General features: G+C 39.7%; 1 protein-coding gene across 1 annotated transcript in view; it reads right to left on the bottom strand.

The window, feature by feature from the left end:
* Positions 1-26,885, bottom strand: part of LOC146768063 (uncharacterized) — a 518,279-nt gene that overhangs the window by 16,736 nt on the left and 474,658 nt on the right. Inside the window, exon 6 of the transcript XR_014954527.1 lies at positions 1-26,885. This exon is cut by the window's left edge and continues 16,736 nt beyond it; it is cut by the window's right edge and continues 25,853 nt beyond it. The gene's annotated coding sequence lies outside the window, so the exon portion shown is untranslated.

The following is a 26,885-nucleotide window of genomic DNA, read 5'->3' as shown; positions in this document are numbered from 1 at the left end:
GGTGTCAGATGAAGCAATAAACAAATGGGAGAGCAATGGTCTCTTAGTAAACAAATTTTCTAATTTAGCAAAGATTGCTATTACCCTGTTGGTCCTGCACAAATATCTGACAGAAAATAAAAAAATTGTTTAGAGTGTTTTTTAACATGGAAAAGTTTTTTTACCTTTGTCTGCTTTTGCTGCAAATTATTAATGACAGGGAGCGAGGCAATTTAGGCATAAAATTCCTGATTTCTTAAGCTTCTCAGAAACAGAGGTTTGCATGTAGTCTATCTGCTCCAGTCTCCAGTACACCTAGATTTGATTTGGCTTTCTCCTCCCAAGCAACCCTAAAGCTTCTAACTTTGCCTTGTTACCAGTTTGCACTGAACATAGTCAAAACCAGGGACATTTGCTCCACATCTCCTGCTCTCCACCACCACAGATGATTCTGTCAAGTGCCCATCACTCTCATCTGTTCCTGGTTGCCATTAACTTTTGCCTTTCCTTTGCCCCATATGTACAACCTCATTCACGTGCCAGTCCTTCCTCTGTGCCACTGGTTCTAACATCCCATTTTCTCTCTCCAGATTCATACACACTGTAACCCCACAGTATATATAAAGGACCAATTTCGTCCTATTCAAAATTTAAGCATTTGCTTGAAATGCGAAAAGTAGAAAATGAGTTGCCCTTTGTGTCCCTTGTCATCGAGAAAGGGAGATGTTTTATGTGGACAGGCTGACTCAGGTTTTAGCTGAGCAGAATCCCTCTTTGGAGATGCCTCTTGGTTTCTACAGAAAAGAAAAAGCTCAGGGTCACTAAAGTGCTTACAGGGGATAAGTCCAGGACAAAGTACAGACATTTTTTCCAATCTTTGATTTGTGATCCCTCATCTCTCAACCTCTGATCCTTTTTTTTTTTAAGATTCCACTTGGTTTGCCTTGTCTGGTTTACATGGACAATCTTATTTTACCTAAAAAGGAAGCTTAAGCCAAGAGTTCACAAAGAGATTTTGTAACACTGCTCTCCAGTGTGGAGACAAGGCAGGTGACACGCTCTTCATATATTATTGTAAAGTTTTCCAAACAACTTTTTAACCTTTGTCTGTTCCAAAAGACAAACTACCTTACTAGACAGACTGATATTTATACTTCAATGGAGAAAAAGAAAAAAAAGTAGAAATTGGAATGGCGAGTACTCATTCAGTAGCTGAAAGCAAGAGGTTTTCAGAGGGTTAGAAACTACTGCAGAGGAGAGCTAAGCTTTTTGCCTCAGGGCATTTAAAGTGTTCCTTTCTCCTACTCCATTTTTTCCCTTCTTTCCTGATCCCTCCTGCAGCATGTGTCTGCTAAAGATCTCAGTCTAAGGAACAGAACTGGGAGGAAGCCAATCTCCAATTCGTCCTGGGACTTTGATTGAATTTTCCATACATCCCGACTGCTTCTTTAGCAATGACGTACATCCTGGCTGACCTGACAAAAGCAGGGCTGCTTTTCCTGTAGAGCACCAGCATGATGGGGTTTCATAGGCAACCTGACACATTTACTGCTGGGCCAGGTGGAGCAGCACTCAGACAGCATCCTGCTTTGTTGTAGACATAGAAATTGCCAAAACGTCCATTAATTTCAGTGGTACCAGGAAAAGCCTATGGAAATGAGATGGAAAGGGGAAAAGTCAGGGAACATGATACAAGTGGGAAGACAAAGCATCAGCATGTCATGAGAGAGGATGAAAAAGCAGATACACAGTAGGAAGAACTGCTGGGTGCAAAAAAAAAACTTTGCTGCACAAAGAGCAACAGACACCATTTGAAAAGTAATGCCAGGAAATTTTGCAATTATTGTTCAGAAGTATCTTCTCCTTACTACAAAGGTTATGACTGATGAGTCACTTTTTAAAAATGAAACATTTAGGTCAGAGTGGTTTTGAAGGGTTTGAGAGGAAAGAGCAGCTGTCTGTGGCAGGAGGAGATTGGTTGGATGGATCAAACTAAAAGTTCAGATGCTTTTTTACCAACACCTACAAAATCTTTTAAACAAAGAACCCTTATGACACAGAGAAATGTAAAAGAGGAGAAAAACACATACAAAGAAATGTAAAAAAGGAAATACATAATAAGGGTTTTGGCTGTTCTCTTTGTTTAATGTCATGGGACTATGAATTTTCCTCATTCTCCCTGAATGAATTCTCTAACTATGTATCTTTGGCAGCTGACATAGCAGCAATAGCTCCAGTTTGATCACTGTGAACATTGCATTGGCTGCACTTTCAAATCATCCCAGCACCCACTGGCTACTGATTTTGTTGCCAAAATAGGAGACACGCACTTTCCCACCTACAACCTAATAATAAACATTACACTGGAAAATGCCATTGAAACAAGAATGGTTTTACTTGGCAGAAACAAGACAAACTTATGCTGGTTGAGCACGTTTCACCTTCAGTCTGAATTGGCCAATCTATAATGAAGTTCTAACTTACAGTCTGTAGTGCACTTGAATGAGTCAGTCATTTAAATACAGTATTGCAGCCCAAATACCTTTTAACTGAATATTATTATAATTTAGGAGTAAAGAAGTGTCGCTATTGGACGTGTGAAAACACCACACGAGCCACTGCAATGGCAAGGTAAAAAACAAGGTTTTTTTTCTGACTCCAACTTTTATACTTTTCCAAAGGTGACAGTGGATTGAAGAGTGAATGTGTCACCTCTCCAAAGACATTGGACAAACCACTAGTACATCAAGTTTCTCCACCCCTATGAAGGAATGCAAAGTAATATGTAAACTCAGATGGCTTTAAAAAATCTTAAGAATCAGGGAGACAAAGAAGGACATGAGAACTCTAGGTAGGGCAGTGATTTCTAGAAAAAATATAACTGGCAGTGGGGTAAATATTCACCTCAATCCTGCTTAAAAGCAGCAGAACCTGCACTATTGAACTCCATCTTCCACGGTGCCGCCCTTGGCACACACATTTATACACCTTTGTTCTGTACTCTTCAAAAGTGGACAAGCACAATTTACTGTAGGAAATTGAAAATGTAAGCTCTTGGCTAATGTCAGCAACACAAAACAAAACAAAAGAAACCAATTTGCTTGCCCATCAAAAATACAGTACTGTATTTAATGGAGACCACGTAGTTGCAGTGGGAAACACACTACACTGACTTAGGATCCAGTTCATTAAATATTCCCTATATTCTTGGTATAAGAAAGAACACACCACATGTGTGGGGGAGCATGATTTCCTGGAGGCACCATTTTATCTTTAATTTCCATTAGGTCTTTCATGAACACACCACTCAATCCCCTCTGCCTAGCTGCTCCTGCTGTGCCAGTGATCATACAGTATGTAATGTCAAGTCTGTCTTCATTGGGACTGGGATCAATTAAAAAGCTCAATATTCAAATTATGCTCACAGCTCCCAAAGCGTTGCCACACTTTTTCACTGAGAACAGCAGAAGTCTGTCAGACTGTTCCACAGCACATGGTTTTCAGATTGCATTTTGCATTATATTTTCACATTATTGAAATTCACAATACAAACCAAATTTGTACCCATTGCTTTGAATGCCCAGAGGAGCTTTAGGCAGGAGCACCCCAGGCCTGGATTGACCCTGCTTTTACTGGTGGCATCTCAGTCAGAGGATGATTCACCCAGCCTGCATAATTAACAACGAGCTACAATCACTCAGGGAGGTGATTCATCCTATAGGTGGGCTGAAAAACTGCCTAAATATGATAATTTCTCCCTGGTAGTTCTAAAAGATTGTCTTTGTTGACTGGGCTATTAATTTAGGGATGTGGGATTAACCTGGAACACAATTACAGGTTGTGTATGGACAGGTAAGTGGAATCAGAGTGTGAAAATCCCATCAGAGGGGCAGCCCATACCCCTAAAAATGAGATTGGAAAAAATAAATGGTGAGGGGCACAAAGTTCACAAGCTGCTTCTGAAATCTTCAGCTTCAGGGAAGAAGACAGTAAAAGTTTGTGAATATAAATAGGGACTTTACAGGAACTTGACAAAACCCATACTTTTATAGTTATTTGCACATAATTGCCCGTCACATAATTCACTGCAGAAGAGAGATTCCCTTTGATTCCAGCCAGAACTGGCATGAGCCCAGGCATTTCTGCACAGGAAAGGAACCAAACTGAGCCACTTTCATATGGTCTGGGGAGTGAAGGGGAGTCTGAGGAGTTCACTACAAGTTGAATTTATCCAGCTCCTTGTAACTCTGCTTTAGCAGTGATTGGTAATGGAGACTGACTTTATTCTTATAAGTTCTCTCCAACAAATAAGCTTTCACTTTATGTCCCTTCACTGGCTCCCTCTGCCCTGAAACCAGTCTCCTGATTAACGAGATATGGAAAATTTTAGGAATAGGGCCAAACTGGGGGGAGATTTTTATTTTTTGGCTCTTTTCAACTTGCATAAGGGTGTGCTATGGAAAGCTGTCCTGCTAGTCAGAGCAAGAAATCCTTGCAAACATTACTGCAGAGTTTAATTGAAATGAAAAGACTGCAGAATTCTTTTGTTGTCTTGAAAATATGCATAGCTAACACAAATTCATTCACCCTGAACAAAATAGCTACAAACATTTGTTTTAACAATATAGAGGCCTTAAGAAATGTGTAATTTCACAGCAGCAACTGAACATTTATATTGCGAACGTTGACCTAACTTCTAAGGTCCTGTAGGAAACTCTAAAATTGTTTAGCAAGAAGGGCTTTCTAAGCTGAGAATCAAGCTGTGAGAAAGAATAAAAAAAGAGCATTCATTTAAACATTTTCAGAAGCCCCTAAAAATGCCGTTTTCACACAGTAAATCCGCTGCACTTGAATGTCTGCTGGCTTTCTGAAAGGAATGCTCTTCACTGGGATGCAGCCTGCTGTGGTCAAGTATGATGGAAATAAAAGTGTTGCTAATGGTGATTGAAAAGGATTCCCACTGCTGCTGGCCAGTGTTGGTTTTAGATGGGCCAACTCTGTCGAAGGGAGAGCAACGGGAGACAGTAAACTTTCTCTAAGACTCCCTAAACTTTGAGTCACCTCTTCTTCCCTTCCTTTTAATACCAGCCTGCCCCATTGTTCCTCTGCAGAGCTTTATATTAGCTCAGTCTGGACCAGACTGTCACTGGAAATGTAAAGATGCAGATTTTCACACAAGGGCAACACACAAAAAAGAAATGAACCATGACAATGAGCATTAGCACAGCAGCAAGTCAACAAGCCCAAAATACTTCTACATTGTGGGTTAGTTCAAGAAACAGAGTTGTACTCAAGGGTAAGTATTCAGCCATCCTCTTTAACTGGGATGCTTCATATTGATGGCAGCTTCAGGAGCACAGCTAGGTTGTGTCAGGCATTTTGGCTTTTTAAGGAAATTTGGCTTTGCACAGGCACACAGAAACTTTTGGCAATGCTAAGGGCAGGCAGCAAGGCTGAGGCAGAGAATTTGAGAAATCATGAACTTGGCTTCTGACTCCTGAATCCCTTTTCCATGCATTAAGCAGAAGACAAACCTGTCCTCCTCAGCAGGACTGGACTTCTTTTGATGTCTTGTCTGCCTCACATGCTGCAGAATCAGCATGGTTCACTGTGAACTTTCAGTAGTGGATGAAATTTTAACTGGGCTTTGTCACTAATTGCATTGAGTTTTAGAAGTATCCTGTACCCTTGAGCTCAGGCAGAACTCGGAAATCCAGGCCCTGCAGCCAAAGTAAAAGAAAATCAATTAATGGCATTAAGGAGAAGAATAAATAAGAAATAACTGAGGAAAAACCAACTTTTCTGCAAGTGGACTTCAGCTGCTAGAGCACTGAAAGGGCAGGCATTGCCTGGGGTTTGGGAAAGGGATGATGCTGAGCATCATGATGATGTTTTTGGGGTGTCCCCCCACATTTCCTGTGTCTCTTCCCACTGACTCCAACCAGAGAGCTCGTGATGCTGCATGGCTGAGGAACTTTTCAGCTGAAAATCAACCTGACAAAACACAATAATGGGATACTTGGCCTGGAGTGATGGTTGCTCAATAGCACAACTTCTGCTGTTTAAATAAATGTGCCAGAGGAAGAGCAGGGTGCAGAGTGGGGACAGTGGTAGGCCACACACTTTGTTCCAGATGCTCAACATGCTTTGTTTCACCAAGGCTCTCTTGACTGACCTAACCTAGCACAAACCATGGACCCCACTAGCACCTGAGAGGATTTCAGCTCTGCTGAGCTATTTTTACTCACTTGGTATGCCTCGACAGGAAGCATAAGGGAGAAGATGAGTCAGAACTTAAATGTACTCTTAAAGGACATTTTGATGGCTGGAAAATACTTTCAATTTATTGTATACAATCCCAATAACAAGGCTGGCCCTTTTTATAAGCTACATTCTGTGTATTAGGAACATATCAAAGTGTAGAAACAATTTCACAGAGCACAATGCATGTAGTAGTTGGTCCCTCATCACAGTCTTAGTCTTTTTGATCAGTCTAGCTTAGTCTTCAGTAAAATGCCAAATGTTGTGGCTCAAAAGCTCTAGAGAATGCTCACTTTCAGGCCTGTAAAGACACAGCAATTCTCCAAGTTTGGTTGCTTTTTTCTCCCCTATGCTCTCACAGATTTTTGCTGCAAGAGGTAATGATTTTGTTCAGCCTTTTAACACACACTTATCACTACATCAATGAGAAACACAGCTCCTGCACCTCATAGACATTCATCCACCCAACCCCAGTCTCTGGTAAGGTGCATTACAGAGCTGAGCAGGCACCCAGCCTTTGGGCATTCCGTGCTGCATGTGAGTGCACCCAGCCTGTTCTCCCTACCCATGGATGCTGGCTGGCTGACTCAAAGTGGAAGGTGCAAACAACTGGGTTGTTTGCCAAGGAAGATGTAGCCTGGACAGAACACAGAAGGCTAAAAACTGTGGTGAAACTCTCATTTTGGAAGTTGAGTTATGAGTGCAAGGCACAGTGCAAGGAAAGCACAAGTGAAGCCTTGTACTCTTGATCAAAAATGGTGGCACTGCTTCAGTTGTAGGGGTTCCCAGTCCTCCCTTCTCTCTCCAGTCACCAGCACACTCCCCAGCTTGCTCGTAGGAGTCCTGGCACTGAGCAAAGGACCTCCTGAGCCACTAAAGCAGGGATGCACAGGGCATATATCCATTGACTGGAGAGAGCAGCCCTCACCCTGGCTGCCAGAGAGGCTCCCAGGTCACAGGGACAACAGGCCTGTGGGCACAGCTCCAGCACACCCTCCAGAGCAATTTCATATTTCAACAGTGAGCATTGCAGAAAATGATTACGACAGGGCCAGCAATGCAGTTCTCCTGGTGAAGGCAGGGTCTGCCCATCCTGGGGGCTCTTTGCCCCCAGTGCTGCTGGCCTGGGCAGGAGAACAGGGGAACATCAGTGACCCTGATGACTGCTGGATCAGAACGGCTATAAACCCTTGGCCAAGATGCTTTTCTGTTTTTTCCTCTCTGTAAATCACAGAATATGAAATAAGATAAAAATAAAATTAAATAAAGAAGGAAAAATGGCTGGAAAGAGCAATTAAGAAGCTGTGGTATCAAAAGCTCTGTATTATCTGTTTTGTCACATTTTCTCTTGGCTTTTTAATATATTCATTACACTTAGCATACTACAGCCTCATCTTTATCCTACAGATCTCACTGAGCATCCCAGATCTAACTCAAAATTACCAAGCTGGCAGTGTCTAAAAAGGAGAAGTCTGCACATTTCCGATTTATTCTGTTCCTGTAACCAGACAGAGTTATTCTGCTCTCTTCTCCCTCTGATTGCCTCTTCCAGCTGCACTCATCTTAAATCCATATAAAAGTGAATTGCCTGGACACTGGTGTCAGCAACCTAGTCTCATACGTATGACTGTTTTGACAAGAAAATAAACATACAAAAATAAAAACCCTCTATGACTTCTTTCTTGGGCACAAAAGAATTTTAATAATTATTTGGTTTCCTCATGAACTGCAAAAATTAATTTAAAGTTAAGGCATAGACTAGAACTTGACTTAGTGGCTGTAACAACCTCCTTAGGCCTCCCTTTTCCCCTCATGAAAACAGAGTTGCTGAGCTACTGAGAAAGAGCTGTAAGTGAAAACATCTAGGTGAAAGACATTTTTGTGCTAGGAAAGTTCTCCTTATATTACATAAATAACCTTATCATGCCTTTAAGACACTGAAGGGGAGCAGCAGTTTCCTATTGGAGGTACCAGCAAAGATGAAGTCACACAGAAGAAACAGATAAAGATGGGATGCTACTGAGTAAAGAGCTATGCTATCCCTTATCTCATTTGGAGTTTGGTAAAGGGCTTTCCAGATTCCTGCTGTGAATTTGTCTCAGTGTTTTTTAAGGGCCCTTAAAAATGTCATTTGTCACAGAGTAAATCCTGGATGTCTGGTTGCTTTCTGCAGGGAATGCTCTTTGCTGGGCTGCAGCTTGCCAGGGGTCAAATATGACAGAAATGAAGTGTTGCTAATAGTGATTGAAAAGGATTCCTACTGTTTGTGGCTGGTGCTGGTTATTAGAAAGGCCAAATTTGTGGGACAGAAAGCAGCAGGAGACAGTAAACTTTCCCTAAGACTTACTAAACTTTGAGTCACCTCTGCTACCAGTGCCATTCTGTCAGACCTATTTGGAGAAAACTGATATTATAATTACTAATCTCAGCAAGGGCCTAATGTGCAACCTGAGGCACTCCTCTGCCAGCCATATAATTATGGATGGGCTGGAGAGACCTGCAGGCACTGCCTCTACCCCCCAGCCCCAAAATTCATTAGGATTAGGTTACTGGTCTGCCCAGGCTGCTGGGGACAGGTAAATGAGTGGCAGAGTTGCTGGGCTGCCATGAGAGAAAATTATTATTGTCAAAACTGCCTGCCCATTGTTAAAGGTTTGAATTTCACCTCAGAAAAATTCCTTTTCAGACCCTTAAGTGGTGGCATCTAGAGGGCTGTTTGAGGCAGGATTCACCCTCCTTTCAGGCAACAAATATTGATGGCTGAGAACATTTTTGTTTTGCCCTATTATTTCATTCACCTTTTCCACATCCTACAGTTTCTGCACCCCTTGGATTAAATTTGCACATAAAATCACTTTGTGCTGCATCTAGTTTAACTTTATCCTCTACAGTCTCTTGTATACACTGTAAACACATTTTTTTACACCCTAGGTACCATTTATTATCAAAAAGTTTTGCGTGTTGAAACTTTGTCCGCCAAAAGGAGATAAACCACTGATTTTAGGAAGAGAAATGGTCCTTATTCATGTAGAGTGGAACAAGGAGTGTGCACTTGAGACAAGCAATGTGAAAAGTGAACCCAGATGAAGGCCACGATGCTGTAAACCTGTCTTATAGATACATGCTGACCTAGACAAGCGAGTGGTCCTTCTGCAAAAGGTGATCTATCCTTGCCCAAAATTGAGTGTGGATAGAAGCACTGTGCAGGAGGACTGGACTCTCACCAGCCTGATCACCTTTCTGGAGTGCTGTGGAGGCTGCTGCCCTATTGATTTCTATAGCAATAGAGGGGGCTTAGCACCTCAGAGCATCAAATTTCCAAGCCTGGAAGAGACCTGGGCTCTGGAATGGATTAAAGTCACATGTGATGTATTTAGAAAGGCCTGAATTCAGTTTCAGCGCTCAGTAACAGCAACCACCATTTATTCTGGTTACTACAATTCATTTGGACAGTGTTTACAATATCATCCCCTTCCTCCATTATTAGACAAACAACTTTGATAGGTAGCCTTTTATTTTTTACAGCATTTCAGAGCAGAATAAACACACAGCCTAGGTTATTTATGGAGTGAGCTTTCTGTATGAGGTGCCTTTGCCAAGGAAGTGTGAATTCAATAGTGCACACGCTGTGTATGCTCAACTAAACAGTGACCCAGCAGTCAGTGAGGAAGGGGAGGAAGGAAAAACACATGCAAGACACCATCTTCTATATGTCATGTCATCAGAAAACCCTCCCCATAAACATTAGGGAGCTGTGTGCCAAATTGTGTTTTACTGACTCAGAAAAGTGATCAGAACTGATTTACAGGACTTTTCCTGTTGGTCAGGGAAGCAAGAGAAAGACCAGAGGCTTCATTTCCCTCTTTGTGCTTGTTCCCTAGGAAATAGCATGTCTTTTTTTTTTGGACAGTGTGGCCAGCATTTGGTGGACATGAGCACTGCAGATGGTTACAGAAAGGCAGTCTCACTTGAAAGGGTTTTTCCTAAAAACTTAGGATGAAGATGAGGTTTTTTAATTGAAGGAGAAGACATTCAGAGGAAAGGAGAAAGAACAAGACAATCAGCTTTTATTTCACATGCTTTGTCATTTGCTAATGCATAAAATATTTTCTACAGGCTAGCTAACAGAGGACTTAATTCAAAATTGAAAAATTCTGATATCCTTCTGATATACAGCACATAAAGTATGGGCCTTGTAACTTGAGGGTTTTTTGTTTTTTTTTTTTTTCATTTTTGATCCTTCATCCCACCAATAATTTGGGACTTGTGGTGGTTTTGCAGACCAAAACCACTACAGGATTATACAGCAAATGGATATCACCATAGGAAAATGGGTCACACTCAGAAGCTTTTGGAACATTTGAACAGTTGCAGGAAGTTTAACTGCATGTATATTTGTAAGTATTATCCATGAATTTGTTGGATGCCTTGACTAAAACACACCTAAAAGTGACCAATCAGCTCTTGCTGCCTCATCCACTAACTAGACTTCCAGCTGCAAATGCTGAGACCCCAGCTCACCCCCAGACCCCTATACATGCACATAGTAGAGTTAACTCAGCACATCAATAAAGAGGCTAAACAGCTTGTCAGAAAAGAATCAAACAAACAAACACAGTAAAAAAAAAATCAAACAAATAGCAGTGATTGCAAGTCAGATGTGTTTGCCTTCTGGAATGAATGAAATTCAAGTGTTTACTTGTCCCATGTTCGAGATGGGAAGTTGATTTGAGGTCAGAAAATTGAAGAGAAACCTCAAAGGCTGCACTGTGTCAAAGACTGCAACATATTATTGTCCTGCTTTGGGGACAGGTTTCTGAATATGACTAGGAAGTTTTGAAAAACTTTCTTCTTTAAGTTTTAAACTTTCTTCTTTATACTTCCTTGAAAAACTTTCTTCCATAAAAAATTGTGCTCCAAAAACCCAGATGAACCAAATACTTCACTCTGCATTGTTAAAGAGCAGCCAGTCCTCTCATTTATTGCAAAGCACTTTTGAAAAACATTTCTTCCATCTAGACAAGATCAAAAATGATGTTACTTGTTGCTGTAATGTAAAGTTAAATCATAATGCCAATTTCACATGTCATGTTACAGGAATGATTGATATAAATAAATCTGGAGCTGCTTGATAAGAAGTATACAAACACATCCCTTCTCTTTCACAAAAGTTCATACAAGCCAAAGCCAAGCCTCTTATGTTTTTTATCACATCATTCCTCATTTTGAATATTTTCCCACGACGTAGTGCATTTTTTAATAAAAAGATAAAGTCTTTTTATAGGATAGACTTCTCCCTGAATAGTTAATACTGGAGAAATCTCAGGTCTTCTTTCAATATATTTGATATCAGACTTGATACATCAACAAATACGAAGTAGAGCGACAGGAAAAGATTAGCTTGTGTCAAACATTAATGTCTCTGCTTCTAAATTATTGTCATTTATTGCAGAGCAGCATTGAAGAGCCTCCCACGTGGCCCCTTGCACTAGACTCTCCTAGGAAGGTGCTGTCTGAATGATTTCAGGCTCAGGAACTCTGATCTCTGTATCTCCAGATCTACGAGGAACAGAATGTTCCACAACTCAGAAATGAAGAAGACAGGCAGAAATCAATGTCTGTTTATCTGGATGCCAAAAATTCCTGGAGTAGCAACACTTAGTGCTAACCAATATTTTGGTCAGCGTGTAATGCCTGCAATTTTAGGTTCTAATGTCATCTTTACCTCTGGATGCAAGACTAACCTTCAAATCCTGGCCATTATGCTGTTGGAGGATGAGCTTCCCTCAGAGCTAGACACAGTCCAATTCAGAAGACAAAAAAATCAGCACAGAGAACGTTCTCAAAATTTGGCATCTTTTGTGAATACAGACAATTTTCAAATTAGTCCCTCAAAACTGAAACACAGTACTTTTCCTTAAGTATTTCCCTTTGAAGCTGACTCTCCTTGCAAACAGCATGGTTAACAGCGTGCCATTCTTCATCTGTGTTCTCACATGAAAAAGAAGCAATAGTGGACATGCACAGGCAGTTATTCAGGAATGTATCTGCCCCAGGAGTCCAGCTTTAGGGGTTTCTCAACTGGCCATAGCATGGCCAGCTGTGCCAGAGTGTGAAATCACAAAGAGGTGTGCTTTCTTAAAATAAGCATCACCCTCAGCTCCAAAGACTCTTTGGTGTTATTCACTGCAGCTGTGGTTTGCTAGGGGAATGTTCCCTCCAGGGAGGAGAGCAACTCTCTGAGGGGATAAGGCCAACTTCACAACAGACCTGGCACAAAGAGCTTTGTAGGGGATGGACCGTGTACAGCAGGAGCTATGACCTAAATAAGAGCATGCACCAGGAATTTGCAAGTGCTGTCTCCAAGGAGACAGTTACTGTCCTTGAGTAAAAGAAAACCTAAACATGGTTTTGAGCTTCCTGCCATCTTTACCATGTCATGACTGCATGAGCAGATAGTTTGAATCTCACCTTCCACATCCCATTTGGGCACCTACAGGTTTTGTCTTTGAGACCTGGGCAATATCTTCTGATCTGACATGGAAGGGGAGGGACTTGTTTACAGAGGGAATTACTTCCTTCTTCACTGAGTTTCTCAGTGCTGACTTGTTTTATTACTTTTAAATTACAATCAACTACGCTGTAATTTGTCCAAGCTTGACATCTGCTTTCACTAGCTCTCAATATTTGCAAAAGCTTTTCAAGAAATGCAAGGGAACCACTTCCAAAAAGCAAAGCTTTCACACCTCAGCATACATAATTAGAGCACAACAGATTTAATGCTTTTTTGGGTTTTTCTCTCTATTCAACTCTCAGTTCAGGTTTCTTAGTTAAGACAGGTCTATGAAGCAATGCATCCCTCTTGTACCATACAAATGTACATTTGCTGCTGTGGCAGCCTAGATCACTATTTCAAACACACCATCATAGACCCTGTCCCACATGTCAGACAAAATCTGTAGTTTTAAAACATCACTTTGGGGAAAAGAGCAAAATAAAGCACACCTTGCTTCCTAAAATGCAAAGCTGTTGTCTAAGTAAGCCTGTTTTCTGTACAGAGGTTCCTAGTTTAGGAAGAGGTTATTGCCCTAAAAGAAGGGAAAAGGAGGAGCTAGTATACTTTTTTTTTTCAAGTGCTAGGAGAGAGGTAAACTATTAATTGAACTGTCACACCTTCAGCAAAACAACCCATTGGGATGCAGTGGGTACACTGATTTATACCTGTCCGAGTGAGGTCGTTTACCCCTTGCTGTGCTGAGGGTTCTGAAGGGCTGTATTTTCCTTTGGTTTATTTCTCTGTGTGTGTGTGCCAACACACAAACATGCTGCTATGTGCTCATGGAAAAAATTAATGCTTTAGCAACGTTGTCCCTTCTGAACCTACAATCAGAAGCACAGTGTAAGAAATTCATGGGAGTTCAGTCCTTGGAGTATTTTTGAATCAATAGTCCCTTTATTTATATTGTAGCTACATTCCAATTTATCACTTACAAATATCCTCCATAATAAATAAGGGAAGGGAATGGAAATACTACAGTGAAATTGTAATAATTCAATGCTAGCTCTGTACATAATAAAGTTGCAGAGGGAATCTGTGCTTTTTTGGTTGCCACTAAGCATCAGCAACAACTGATGGTCTTAAGTTAACAAGCTAATATTTCATCCATGGATACCAGAGTGATAATGGCTAAATATGCCAGTCGAGGGAATGAGCACATGTGCAGCTATTTGCCTGACACAACTTCTGCTGTCATGGCCTATTAAAACCAGTTTACATGTGCATGTCGAATTTGATGAATATGTATGTGACCTCTTTCATAGCTATCACTCATTGGACTCCAGCCCTCATGGCAGAAAAAAACAGCACCTCTCATTAAACACAGCTTGAGTTACAGGCATGTTATGTTAATATTCCTTCAGAACTTTAGGGGGTTTTCTTCTCCTTTTAATAAATCTTCAGACAAAAATAATTTAAAAGTATAATTAAAAAAGACCACAACACTTTGCTATTTCTCTCCTTTTTCTCTTTGTGAATGTGCTTTGAAACTCTGCTTCTCTAGCAAAAGAGAAGGTACATGAGTTTGTAGGTAGGTGAAATATTCAACTTACAATAGCTAAATGCAATTTCTCATATAGGGTCTTGAACAGAACTAGGTATTTAAAAAACAAAACCCACACTAAACTAGATGAGATATTTCTAGGTAAAAATGGAATTGTCTATACTAAACCTCGTATTTGATGCAAATGTAAATGGTACTATGTATTGGAGTCTAAATTCATGCAGTGAATGTCCAAGCTAACTTGCAGCTATCCCACTTTTTCTACACCTAGGTAGAAGGAGAATGAGAATTCTGAACTACAGTGCTACAGAAAGTGCTTTCACCAAATTTCCTATAGAAATTGCAAAACCCCAAGAGGCAAAGAAAAGCATCCAAGCTTTTGGTGTTTATGAGAATCCAAATGAACCTTTGAATCTTTTGAGGTTTCTTCATTGCTGTTTAAAAAGCATAAATTACAGAGTAAAAGCAAGGATGCGGCCAGATTGTGCAGTGCATATATGGCAAATATTTACTCACACGAACATTTCCAGTCCATCTGCTCTGCAGATAGAGTAAATATTTCACAAACTGACACTTAAGTTGGTAAGACCAAACCAGAAAAGACACATCCAGGCATTGTAACATCCATTAAAAAAGCCATATTCTTCTCCCTGTTACGTGGATTTGATACACCCAAATGAAAGCAGTAAGGTTTGCATCAGGATACAAAAAATCCAGGAATTAGTGCACTAATTTTGTCATGTAACTGGAGGGGTCACTTCTCTTTGATTTGCAATGAGGCATCAATTCTTGTGGCTCATCTGCATCCCTCACATCCAGAGAGTTTGGGAATCTTGATCCAGGAACTGAAAAAATGGCCAAAACACGTTTGCTTGGCTGCTCAAATCCAACCCTTGACCTCAGCAGGGGCATGCCGTGAGTAAGGTGAGAAGAATTCAGTATGTGACTGAATTGCCCTAAATACAGCACTAAATTGATGTGTTGGCATTAGATACTTTTTTGGACTTAGGACTGTATGAAAGAAAAACAGATTTGAAGCAGAACATTCCACTTTGGGGAAAAAAAAAAAAAAAAGAAAGAAGAACATGATAGAAATTCCACCATGATAATTTCAACAGCATTTTAAAATGTTCTAAAATAAACCTTTATAAAGACAGTCTAATTCCTAGCTATGACACTTATGTCTAAATATTTACTTTGCAAATATCAAAACTTTTAATTAAAGAAAAGATATTTCACATTGGGGTTTGTTTTAAAATTATTTTAACTTTGATTTTTGTATTTGATTTATTTAAATTTTATCAATAGTTTTATTTCACAATATGCCAGTAAAATGAAATGTTTCAATGCTCCCGTATCAATTGGTAGCTGTTGTTTTTTGCAATTTGTACTCTGGAGCATATTTTGAAATTATTACACTTCTTTTTAAGTCAGTCTGAAAACAAACTTGGAATTCTTGGAATTTCCAAAAAATTCCAAGTTTATTCCAAAAAATTTAGAATAAATTGGGAATTTCCATTATCTATTTACACAGAGAAATATTTTCTGCAACTGAAAGGCAGCAGTTTGGAAAGAAAAGAAAATCGACAAGAAAAAGAAGAGGAAAAAATCCAAGCCATTTCAATATTCAAGTTAGATTAGAGAGATCTAACTTGATTCAGGAGGGACATTTATATAGCTGAAATTCTACCCAAAAACCTTGAATGAAGAAGAGGAACCCAGTCAGCCCAGTTACATTTAGCAAACCTGATGATGGAGAGGTAAAATTCCTCATGAGGATAGTGATGCTGGTGCAGCCTCAGGGTGTGGATGCAACATCATTTATAAAACTTGGTGTTTTTATCTCCTAACAGTTACGTTTTTTCCATAAGAGCCAGCAACTCTAGCAATATACACATTAATTTTCTGCTTCTTTTCAGTGGTGCAGAATTGCCAGTGCTGACAAAGGATCAGTGAATTTGAGCAAATTCTTGCTAAGAAGAAACACACTGAGGTAGGGAAGCACTGCTGGATCTGCTGCCTGCCATGGATGAGGCAGATTCCACTCTGGGGACTCCCATGCACCAGGAAATTCCTGTGCCTGACTCAGGGTATGTGGTCTGGAGCATCAACGGTGTAGGTGCTTGTTTTGTTCTCATACTGTCACATTTGTCCTCTTCCACAGCAGGATTTGACCCAAACAGCCTGACACAACACGTGGCCTGAGGATTGCAGGGCATCCTCCCAATTGAGCACAAGGATGGTACAGAGGAAACACAAATTTCCTTTTTTTTTTTTTTTTTTTTTTTTTAATAAGGATATGGTGTTTTGGTTAGGTTTTTCTTAAATAAAAATATGGTGTTCCCCCACCACATCTGTGCAGCATACAGCTCCCATCACTTCCTCAGCATTCTTTCCAGGCTTTTCTTAAACATTTCTCCCTGGAGTATCTGAATTGTCAATCTTTGCAACATGAGCATGGTTTTGCCTCCCCTACCTGACCTAGAAAAACATAATAAAAACTCAAACCAAACAAAAAAAAAACATCCAGAACGGTTGAAACAATATATTTTACTCATATCATCCTATAGTTTTTCCTAAATTTTGGAAAATAGGCCTATTGCCCTGAGTGGCAGAGAGTTCCAGGTTTGTGAGAAAGATCCTTTTTAACCCACCAGCCCTGAGCTGCACCAGGTAATTCCTGTGCCTGGCTTCCATTCACACCCACTTTCTGAAGGGAAACCATGAGCAATGCAAAAGCAGAACAAGGTGATTGCTTGTGCTCTTCCCCTCTACTAAAATAGCTTTTGCAGCAGCATGTCCAAAACAGCCCTTAGAATTCTTGTCCAGCCATAGTCCTGCAACCCCTATTTTCACTTTCATATCCCTTTTGGACTGTCCAGCTACGATTGTTTACATGCTCCAAGTTCAATTAGTGAACATCAGACATGTAGGTTTGGTTGTTGTATGCAAAGTGAGCTCATAAATTCCAATTTTTGCAGGTGCTAAGCATGTAAAAATGTCACACAAATTCTTCTAGAAATACAAATCCCTAGGATAGGCGTGACAATGTAAAACAGCTAATGTAAAAAAAAAAAAAAAACAAACTCAAACCCACAACCCTGATTGATTCAAAGAAAGAACAGAAACGGATATAACTTATGGGTCTGGTAAGGAAAAATACTGCCAGGGCAACAGAAAAAGATGACAAAAAAATTTCCATTCTAGCTCAGCCCAAGAACTGATATACATGGAGAGCTTTCCACAGTTTGTTGCAAAGGTTAGAAAATGTCCATAAGAAATTACAGGGCACATCACACTTCCTGTATTAGGTCTTCCTTAATAAGGTAATACTGAAATAAAATGTTCCAGCCATATTCCCTCATGGCCAAAGAGGAATATAGCAGTATCCATTCTGAGTCTCTGAAATCAGATACACATTTTCCTTTAAATGGACACTTTCTGGGTACACATCAAGATAATTTAAATAAAACTAAGTTTAACTCAATAGAAATCTTATCGTTCTCATGTAGAATAAAACAAAGAAGAGTTTAAAAGATCCCCAGGGTAATCTTCTGGTACCCACAGTTATAGCTAAACATGCAATCTCTACTAATAACTCTTATTTACATATATATTAAACACATATACTATTAGCAGATAAGTACATATTGATAGAGCCATGAAGTTTAGTAGTTTCTTTGAACACGTATTTCTAAAGTAACTACCTTACTTATGGCTTAATAGAAATTCTGGTTAATTTAGAGATTATGAATGGGAGATATAGTTCTAGGAGTTCCTAGGAGGTTAAATATTTGAAAAAACAGAAAGGTGCTAGATGTGGGTATGGGAGAAAAAGATTCTGCTTTTCAAGGGATAGGAAAAAAAAAAGTGTTTTCAAACTAGAACTGTACTCAGCCGCTCATTAGGAAAAAGTTAATGAAGAATAAATGTGAAACTTCCAAATAGACTTTGTCCATGTACCAAGAAAAAGTAAAAACATTTCTTTGACCTCAGGCCCTTCCCCACTATTTGACATGAAGCATAAAAAAAAAATTGAACTGGATTTTATAAACCTGAGCTTTACACAGTGAAAGTATAAACTAACACTGAAAGGAGAAGCAAAATTAGAATTTTAGGATTAAATATGTTCTGAGCTAAGACTTGAACTTGACAAGTGTGATTACATTTGCTGAAAGAGACAAAGAGAAATCTTCTTGGTTCAAGAAAGTTCTTCTACAGGAAAATGTCTAAAAAGCATTTTTCAAAAAAGTTCAGACTTCCCTTAGAACTATAGATTTTGAAAGTTGCTGTTTTCTGTAGGGCTTAGTAAGTACTTTTAGAAATGCATCCTCATACAAAGTTGTTTTGAATTCAAAAACCCTTCCCTCTCAACCAAAGTACTTGGCACCACCAAGTGCACTCTAAAAAGGTTTCTAACTTATCATCTAGTGCATAGGCACAGTCAAGAGAAACTCTTGAGGAACCGGCAGGACACCCAGAGCCTGGCTGCACTCCTGGCACAGTGACATCCTCCAGGGCTCCTGCATCCATCATCCAGCCCTGGCGGTCTCCAAGCTTCTTGCACCCCAGGATAATCCATGGTGGCCATCAAGTGCTGTGCAGTTGGAATCATAGAATATTTAAGGCTGGAAAATTCCTTTAAGTTCATCAAGTTTTGTGGGTCTCAGATTCAGTCAAAGAAAGAAACTGAGAGTTTCTAGCCAGGCAAAAGCTTGGGAAAGAGCTGGGAAAGAATGTAAATAATTCTTTATCTCTCTTGTTTTTAACATTGTTTATAGTTAAGTTCTATCACTGTGCGTCAAGCACTCTGCACCAATGGTGTGGGTTGTTTTCACTTCAGAACCAATGGATTTGGTCCTTGCGAAGCTCTATATATTTTAAATAAATCAAAGTTTTACTCTCAGCAGCCTTCTGAGCCAGAGTTTTCTCATTCCCATCCTGCCTCAACAGCGACAAAGTCTTACTGCAGCTTGGCACCACAACTATGTTCACCATTAAATCATGTCCTCAAGTAAGGACCTGCTTGTTTTATAAACATTTCCAGGGATGGTGACTTCACCTGGAAAGCCTGCTCCAATGCTTTACAACCCTGTGTGTGAAAAAAAAAAAAATCATAATAACCAGTCTAATGTGTTGTATCGCGGTGCCGCCCCTCTTGCTGTGATACCCCGAGCGGTGACGTGCTGGGCGGCGAGGGAAGAGAACGGGTGGCTGCTCCCCCTGGGAAGCTCTGCAGTCCCAGTTGTAGGTGTGGGGACAGATGGAGGTGACATGGGACTTGGGGGTGAACAGGATGGTTTTATTCAGCGAGCCCCAAGACCCTCCGGGGAGGGCAAACAAAAGTTTTATACAAGAACTCAGGAGGAGGGGTATAGGAACAGCAACCAATGAGGGTAGGGCTGGGGAAGAGTCTAAGGAGGGACTAACATATCACAAACCTATCAGGGGAAACATGGGGAGTGGAGTAACACAAAGTAACCAATGGGATGTTGAGCCTCACCAAATACACAGGGAATGCTGTGGAAGCAGAGGAGGAGTGATAGGGAACGTTCTGGGCAAAGGGGCAGAGAAAGGGAGGATTGACAACTTGGAAAAGAGGGGGTTAGAGGAGAGCTTGGGATGATTGATAACTGGGGAAGGGAGGAGATTGGGGGGGAAGGTGGACAAACACTGAACAAATATCAAATCAAAGAAAATCACACCACAACACTAATGCTCCCTTGGCACAACTCAAGGCCATTTCCTCTCATCCTGTTACTTGTTACCTAGGAGAAGAAATCAACACCCACCACACTACAGCATCTTTTCAAGGAGCTGTAAACAGCAAGAAGGTTTCCACTGAACCTCCTTTCCTCCAGGCTGAGCCTCCCCAGCTCCCTCTGCCTCTCCTCACAGGACTTGTGTTCCAAACCTTTCACCTGCTTCATTGCCCTTCTTTGGACTTGCTCCAGCACCTCCACGTCTTTCTCGTAAAGAGGGCAACAAAAATCAGGCACCCTGACCCCCTACTCCACAGGCTCTTGCCCCATGGCCACGTCTCAGCGCTGGTGGCTCCCAGTGACTCATTTTCTAAGAAAGAAAATTGCTACTCTGAGCTTTAGGAAGCAGCGGCCAGCTTGCCACGTTGAGGAGTTTGGCGTTAGCGGCTGTGCTTCTCCGCCGCGGTAATTCAGAACGTGGTCCCCACGCTGCCCAAACAGTCTGCACAATTGCTAAGCAACCCTCCGTGCGCATTTTGCCAGCGTATATATTTGTGCTCCTTCTTTTTAATTTTATTTTCTCTTCACTGGGACAGGGCTGTTGCCTTCTGCCCATGTTTCTCTCTGCACCACTTCAAATGAGATTGAGTTTAGGCAAAGATGGGAGTCCGTGCTTGTGGCAGGACCATTTTGCATTAAGTGAGTTTATTTTGGTAGTGCTGTGTTCTGTCTCTAGTCACTGTCTTTTTGCACATAATCAAAACATGAAGATTTATTATAGGGAGCACTAAAAATATGGCTTGAAAAGAGCAAAAATAAAACCACAAACTTGCTTTACAGCTGTGGCCTTAGGAATGCAATTGGATTCAGTCTGCAACGGGGAGTGGCAATGCTGTCAGGTTTCAAATATGACCTATCTGCTCAGGCTTTCAGAAGGAAACTTTCTGGCTCCCAACAGAACCCATAGGAAAGGGAAACTCAGAGGATGTTTCACAATGTGAAACAACTGAGCAAAGTAATGTGAGACAAAGGCCACCGTATCTAAAAGTTGGTCCCTAGCAGTAGGTCAGCACTAATCACCTCTGCTGACAGCTATCTCATTATACGATTCAAGTTTCATGTGTATTTCTTGAAAATCCAGCATCTAGAATCAAGAAGCTTCAGAAGAAAAAGAAACCAAAACAACAAAAACCCCTAAGGCAACATTTTTGTTTCTTCATTTTAAATATATAACCCTGAAGGTTGGGGGGAAAAAACACACCTTAAAAAAGGATGGCCCCCAGCCAGAACACACATGAAAAAACAACCAGGAAAAAAATGCTGTGTGAATTATTCTTGTAAGCTAACAAATGAATGTCTTCAAAGCCTGTTTCATGATGTTTTGAGCAACTGAAACTGGGCAGCATGGCTGAGGCCCATCATCACTACACCTGGCACCACACACAATAAATCACTATCTCCATGAATAGGCTGGAGACCTGATATTCAAACACTTGAAGAATTATTTTCAAAACCAACTCAAAGACAACTACCTGTCTGTTAGCCAGACGACCTGTACAAAAGGACTCTGGAAAAAAAAAATATATTTGTATAGTAATCAGTAATCAATAGTAATACAGTAATCTGACCTGTGATGAGCACTCAAGATTGACAGTAAGGGTGTCTTCTGTATTCAAGACTCAGTGACAACATACATCCCAGGGATTCACCCCTCCTTCTTTCCTTCCTGATCCAAATAATTCAGCTGGATGATATTCTAGCTCAGTTTGGAAATTTCAGTAAGCTGATCTTAAGGAAGAGAGAAGCACACATGCTCTTCTGTGGTCAGCAACTGAACATTTAATATCTATATTACACAGTGGAAATCACTGCAACACTCTTGCTACCTCACCGTTAATCAGCATAAGCTGCACATCTAATTAATTTATCCTCAACTTCTAGCAACAGGAGGATCTGAATGCAGCTTTGCTGTGACTTTCAGCACGCAGTCAGTGATATGTGCTAGGCTGGAGCACTCTGTCTTGGATGGCTTTCCTAGATGAGCCTCTCCTTATTAGACAGCCTTAAACAGCAGTGATGAAAAATCAGAAAGAGAAAGGAGCTGAAACTCCTAAACACATTCCATGCACAATTACCTGACCATTTAGAAAGAGGCAGGTTTCCTCACTGACTGCAATTTAGAGATCTGTGGATCTTGAATAAAAGAAAACAAGTTATTATGAAACTTTTAGATTTATGAATGACAGTAGAATACAACTTCCAAAATTTAGTTTATTTTCTCTCGATATTGTTAGTTAGTTAGTTGTATATTGTCTCTGTATATTGTTAGTGCAGTTGTTATCCTCTCAATATATGTAAATATGTTATCCTCTCAATGTCTGTAAAGCAAGTATAATGGATGAAGATGTGGATAAAGCAGGGATAAAAGAGTCTTGGTCAGAATTACATAATAAGTCAGGCTTTATCTCTTGTTTTTTTTTTTTTTTTTTTTTTTTTGTCTTGTGCTCTGCAACTGTGCCAAACCACTATACTCTAGAAGAACTTCCATTAAGATAGAAGTTGAAACCAAAGGGAAGCAAAATAAGGTTTGAGAGGTATTTGGAGCTTTTATTCACAGATGTGATAGCCTTATGTTGCAATGCATTTGTTCCCTTTGATAGAACATATGTGCTCCAAGAGACAGTTTTCAGATACATGCAGCATACATTTCCATTTTTTAATAACTATTTCATAACTTTCAGAAAATGTTGGTCTGGCTTTTTATGGATGCTTCCCAAAGAAGATAATAAAATATTCATCAATTTGGCATGGGGGAATTCCAATTGTGTCCACACATTCTGCTCTACATATGTAATACCAACAGCATCTTTCCTATCCTTAAACTCTGGAGGGAGACATAAGCTCCACAAAACACAGGAGAAAATCCTGACTGCTTTGGATTATAGGTTTCAGTCCTAATTTTCTCCTTCATTTTGTCATGGCAAGCAAGAGCTGGGCTTTCACATCTTGACAGCCGAGTTGATTTCCTTCAGAGTTTTTTAAACTCGCACAAAAGTTTTTTGAAAAGTGTTTACCCCAGGAGAGCAGGCTCAGATGCATCCTTAAACTGGGAAGGGAAGTGCCTGTAGGCACTTTTCCTGGAGGCACATGTGCACAGAGAGGTGGCTAAAGGCTCCACAGTGCAAGGGAAGGTGCTTCCACTACTCTTCACTGGATTTTCCACAGCATGGCTGGGCTAAAAGCATGCAAAAATATCATCCATTGCAATTTCTCTCTCTCCCTCACCAGGTATTGCAATCCCATACTTTTGAAAGCCCACAGCTGACATAGGCTATAAAAGAAATTCCAAGATTCTCTTTCTGCTAGTGCAAAGGTCCCAAACCAACTTGATGAAGTTTTTAAAATATGGAGACCTGGGATTTGCACACAGTGATAACATATTAATGCCATTTTATGTAAGGAGCTAACATTCATGGAAGACCAATAAATCTCCATGTAACTGTGTATCCCCTTTTTCACAGAGAATGAAAGGGGTGTAAGCAATGTCTTGGGCATCCAGCTTAGAAGATGCACAGTAAAGCCATCACCAGTTTTTTGCTCCCCTTGAGACTGCTGAGTTGCCTTAACCATGGGACTAAAAATGGGAATTTCCTTCTCAGGTTGGGGTTTTTGGTATGTTAATAATAAGGAAGGCAGCATTGCTGTAAAAAATAAGCTAATATTTTAATGAATTTTCCCTGAACCTCATCATTACTGAGATGAAGAATTTGTCAGAATTAGCATAAGGCAAGTCTGAAGACAATCTAGTCTTCCAGAACTCCTCAAAGCAGAATCAGCTACAGCAGGTTGCTCAGGACCATGTACAGTCAGATTTTAAAAAGTTTCATGGATGAAGATGCTATCTTCTCAGGGAAAGGGGAAAACAAAAAGCATTTCCTAGCTTTTCCTAACATTTAACAGAATTTTTTGTGTTTCAATTTTTGCCTATTACATCTTATTCCATCACTGGGCACCACTGAAAAGATCCTGGCTCTTGTTTCTTTATTTCCTCCTAGCTGGCATTAACACACATAGTTAAAATCCTCCCTGAGCCTTCTGTAGGATGAACAGACCCATCTCTCTTAACTTCTCTTCATTTGAGGGATGTTCCAGTCCCCCCAGTCATCTTTGTGGCCCTTCTTTGGACTTGCTCCAGTATGTCCCTGTATTTCTCATACAAAGGAGACCAAAATTAGTGCACCATCATGAAAAGGTACTGAGTGATTCCCTATTGCCCCTAAAGGCAAGCTTTCAAGCTTTATGGAATATACATGCATTAAACATTGTTTAAAGAGAATAAATAGAACAGAAGAGGTATTTGGAGAAGCAGAAATTCCCTGGCACTTGCTAAAATGTCTCCGTGTTCTTTCAATCCACTCTTGAAATCATGATTATTTTTGGCCAGTTTTATTGTCTTAAATAACTTAAATAACTTTAATTGTCTTAAAACTAATTTCACTTTATTTATTTAGTTAGTTTTTTACTAATAAAAAAAAACAAACAAAGCCTCTTCCTTTTACCCTTCAGTGTCTTGCCCTGAAAATGTTACTGCTATAGAAGATCGCGGGGTTTTAATTTAAATGTATATATTTCCACCACCATATATTAGCAGAATATTTTCCTTCAGCTGCTGCAAGAACCATAGTTCAGGCATTATAAAACCAAGTTCAAAAGAAATAAGGAACTATTACTGAATAAATCTTTGCTGTTTGGGCAGTATTGTTTTGAATACACTTTTCTCTTTAATGCTCAATTTTTTTGAGTATTTTTAATTTTTTTTCATTGAATGTTGTTTGGACTGCAAGCATTTCTGACAAAACAGAGGAGATGAGCCTGTGGAGTTGATGTGTTTTAGCTTCCTCTGTTGCTGTGCTTTAACACCACACAGCCACTCTCCCATGGCAGGATGGGGAAAAGAATGACAAAACCAGTAAAGCTCATAGACTGAGATAAAAACATTCAAGTAGGATATAAAAGGCAGGGAAATTAAGAATAAATAAAAATGCTAGATAAGATAATGATAAATGAATATACAAAACAAATGATGCACATTACAATCAGCATCCACTTAAACATCAGAGTGTTATCAAGATTCCAATCCTAAATCCAAAGCAGCACTAGAGGAAAAGAAATATCTGTCCCAACAAAACCAGGGCATCTATTCAATGAAAAACTATAAACTGTAACCTCAAAAAATTCTGTGCTTAAGTACCTTACTTGATGAAATCTTAACCACAATCTTAATTAAAAAAAACCAACCAAAACAAATTAATAGAACTTTTCTGCCACAAAAGAAATACAGATCCAGAGAAAAAAGTGTGTTTTTTCCTTCCTGCCCTGAATATTTCTTTTCAATCTTTGAATATTTTTGCAACAGATTTGCAGATAATTTTCAAGTAAAATAAGAGATTTGATTTCTAAAGTTTAAGGTTCTTGCAAGAAAATGAAAAATTTTATGCAAACTGTGTTTGAAATATTCTGCTATCAGGAGAGTTTTATTTCAGTATCTTTAAAGGTTTACATTGTAATTCTAGAACCCCCAAAATGCCAATTCCATTTTTATCTCTTTCATCAATGCTTCCACTGTGTAGTTAAAGGATGTGCTCCACAATGTTAATGAGTTCATTAAAAAAAAAAAAAAATGCATTGTCTATTCTCTACTAAGAAGACCGGTGTTCTATGAAACAGGGATCATCAAAAATTTGCCACATGATTCTCAGAATCAACAAATATACAATTCAGACTTGGACTATTTGGTAATCTTTTTGCCTTGCTGAGCCCACAATACAAATTTCGAACTCATAAAATATCACATAATATAGCCAGGAACAAAACTGAATTGATGGAAATTATTCTGTTCTTGTAATGGGTACTTAGAAGTCACAGAGAATAATAATTGCAGGAGACTTTGCTGGAAAAAAAATTGATATTTAATGTGATCTGTTGCTAAACAAATATGAATTGCAAGAAGGCATAGAGGAAAACAATGGAACTCCATCCCTGATTATGGTGGAGAACCTATTGCACGTATACATTTGGTGCTTATACTTTGGAGGGATGTTGAAAAATCAGAGGGAATTCAGAGCTACACGAATGAACAAAAAAGTGGAAAATATGCCTGGAAGTGAGAGACTCCTGGTGCTCAATCTATTAGCTTAATGAAGAAAAGGTTAAAGGATAATTTATTAGTCTATAAGTGTCTATTATCAAAGGGAATGAAAATTGATAATTGATGACTCTTCAATCTAGCTGACAAAGGCTTAACAAGATTCAATAGCTTGAAGTTCAAATTAGACAAATTAAGGTCCAGAATATGGAGCACTTCCTTTTTCTTTTTTTTTTTTTTCCTTTACAGGGAAGACAACCAATTAAAGGTTACAATTGATGCTCCATCACTGAAAACTTATAAATCAAAGTTGTGTCAACAAAGTCATAAAAGGTGTCTGAAGGTAAGTCACAAGTGTTGGACTTCAAGGAAGCTTCAGGGAATGGCTTGAGTGATGTTACACAGGCCATTAGATTGCAAAGGTCCTTTCTATTTGTAAAATCCTAGTAATTGTTCTACCTCATCAGAATTACATGGACCACTTTTTTTTTTCCTATCTGAACATATAATCCTGTATCAGAGTGCAATAAATGCTTCGAGACCTCTCAAAAGAACAGTGGAGGAAAAAAAAGGCAAGGAACTGTATTTCCCAAAACAGCAACTTGCAAATGAAAGAGTGTGATACAAATCCCCAGAGCTCTTACAAATTTTTATTGAATAGTTACGAAACTGAATAAATTAGAAGGCAAAATTTAGGCTCTTCTTGGAATAAGTAGCTGGTATAACCCTTCTGATGCT

This window comes from Lonchura striata, chromosome 3 (assembly GCF_050655825.1).
Source record: "Lonchura striata isolate lonStrDom1 chromosome 3, ASM5065582v1, whole genome shotgun sequence".
NCBI classification, from domain to species: Eukaryota; Metazoa; Chordata; class Aves; order Passeriformes; family Estrildidae; genus Lonchura; species Lonchura striata.
The sequence above is the reverse complement of the archived record's forward strand: the minus strand, read 5'-3'. Positions and strand labels throughout refer to the sequence as shown.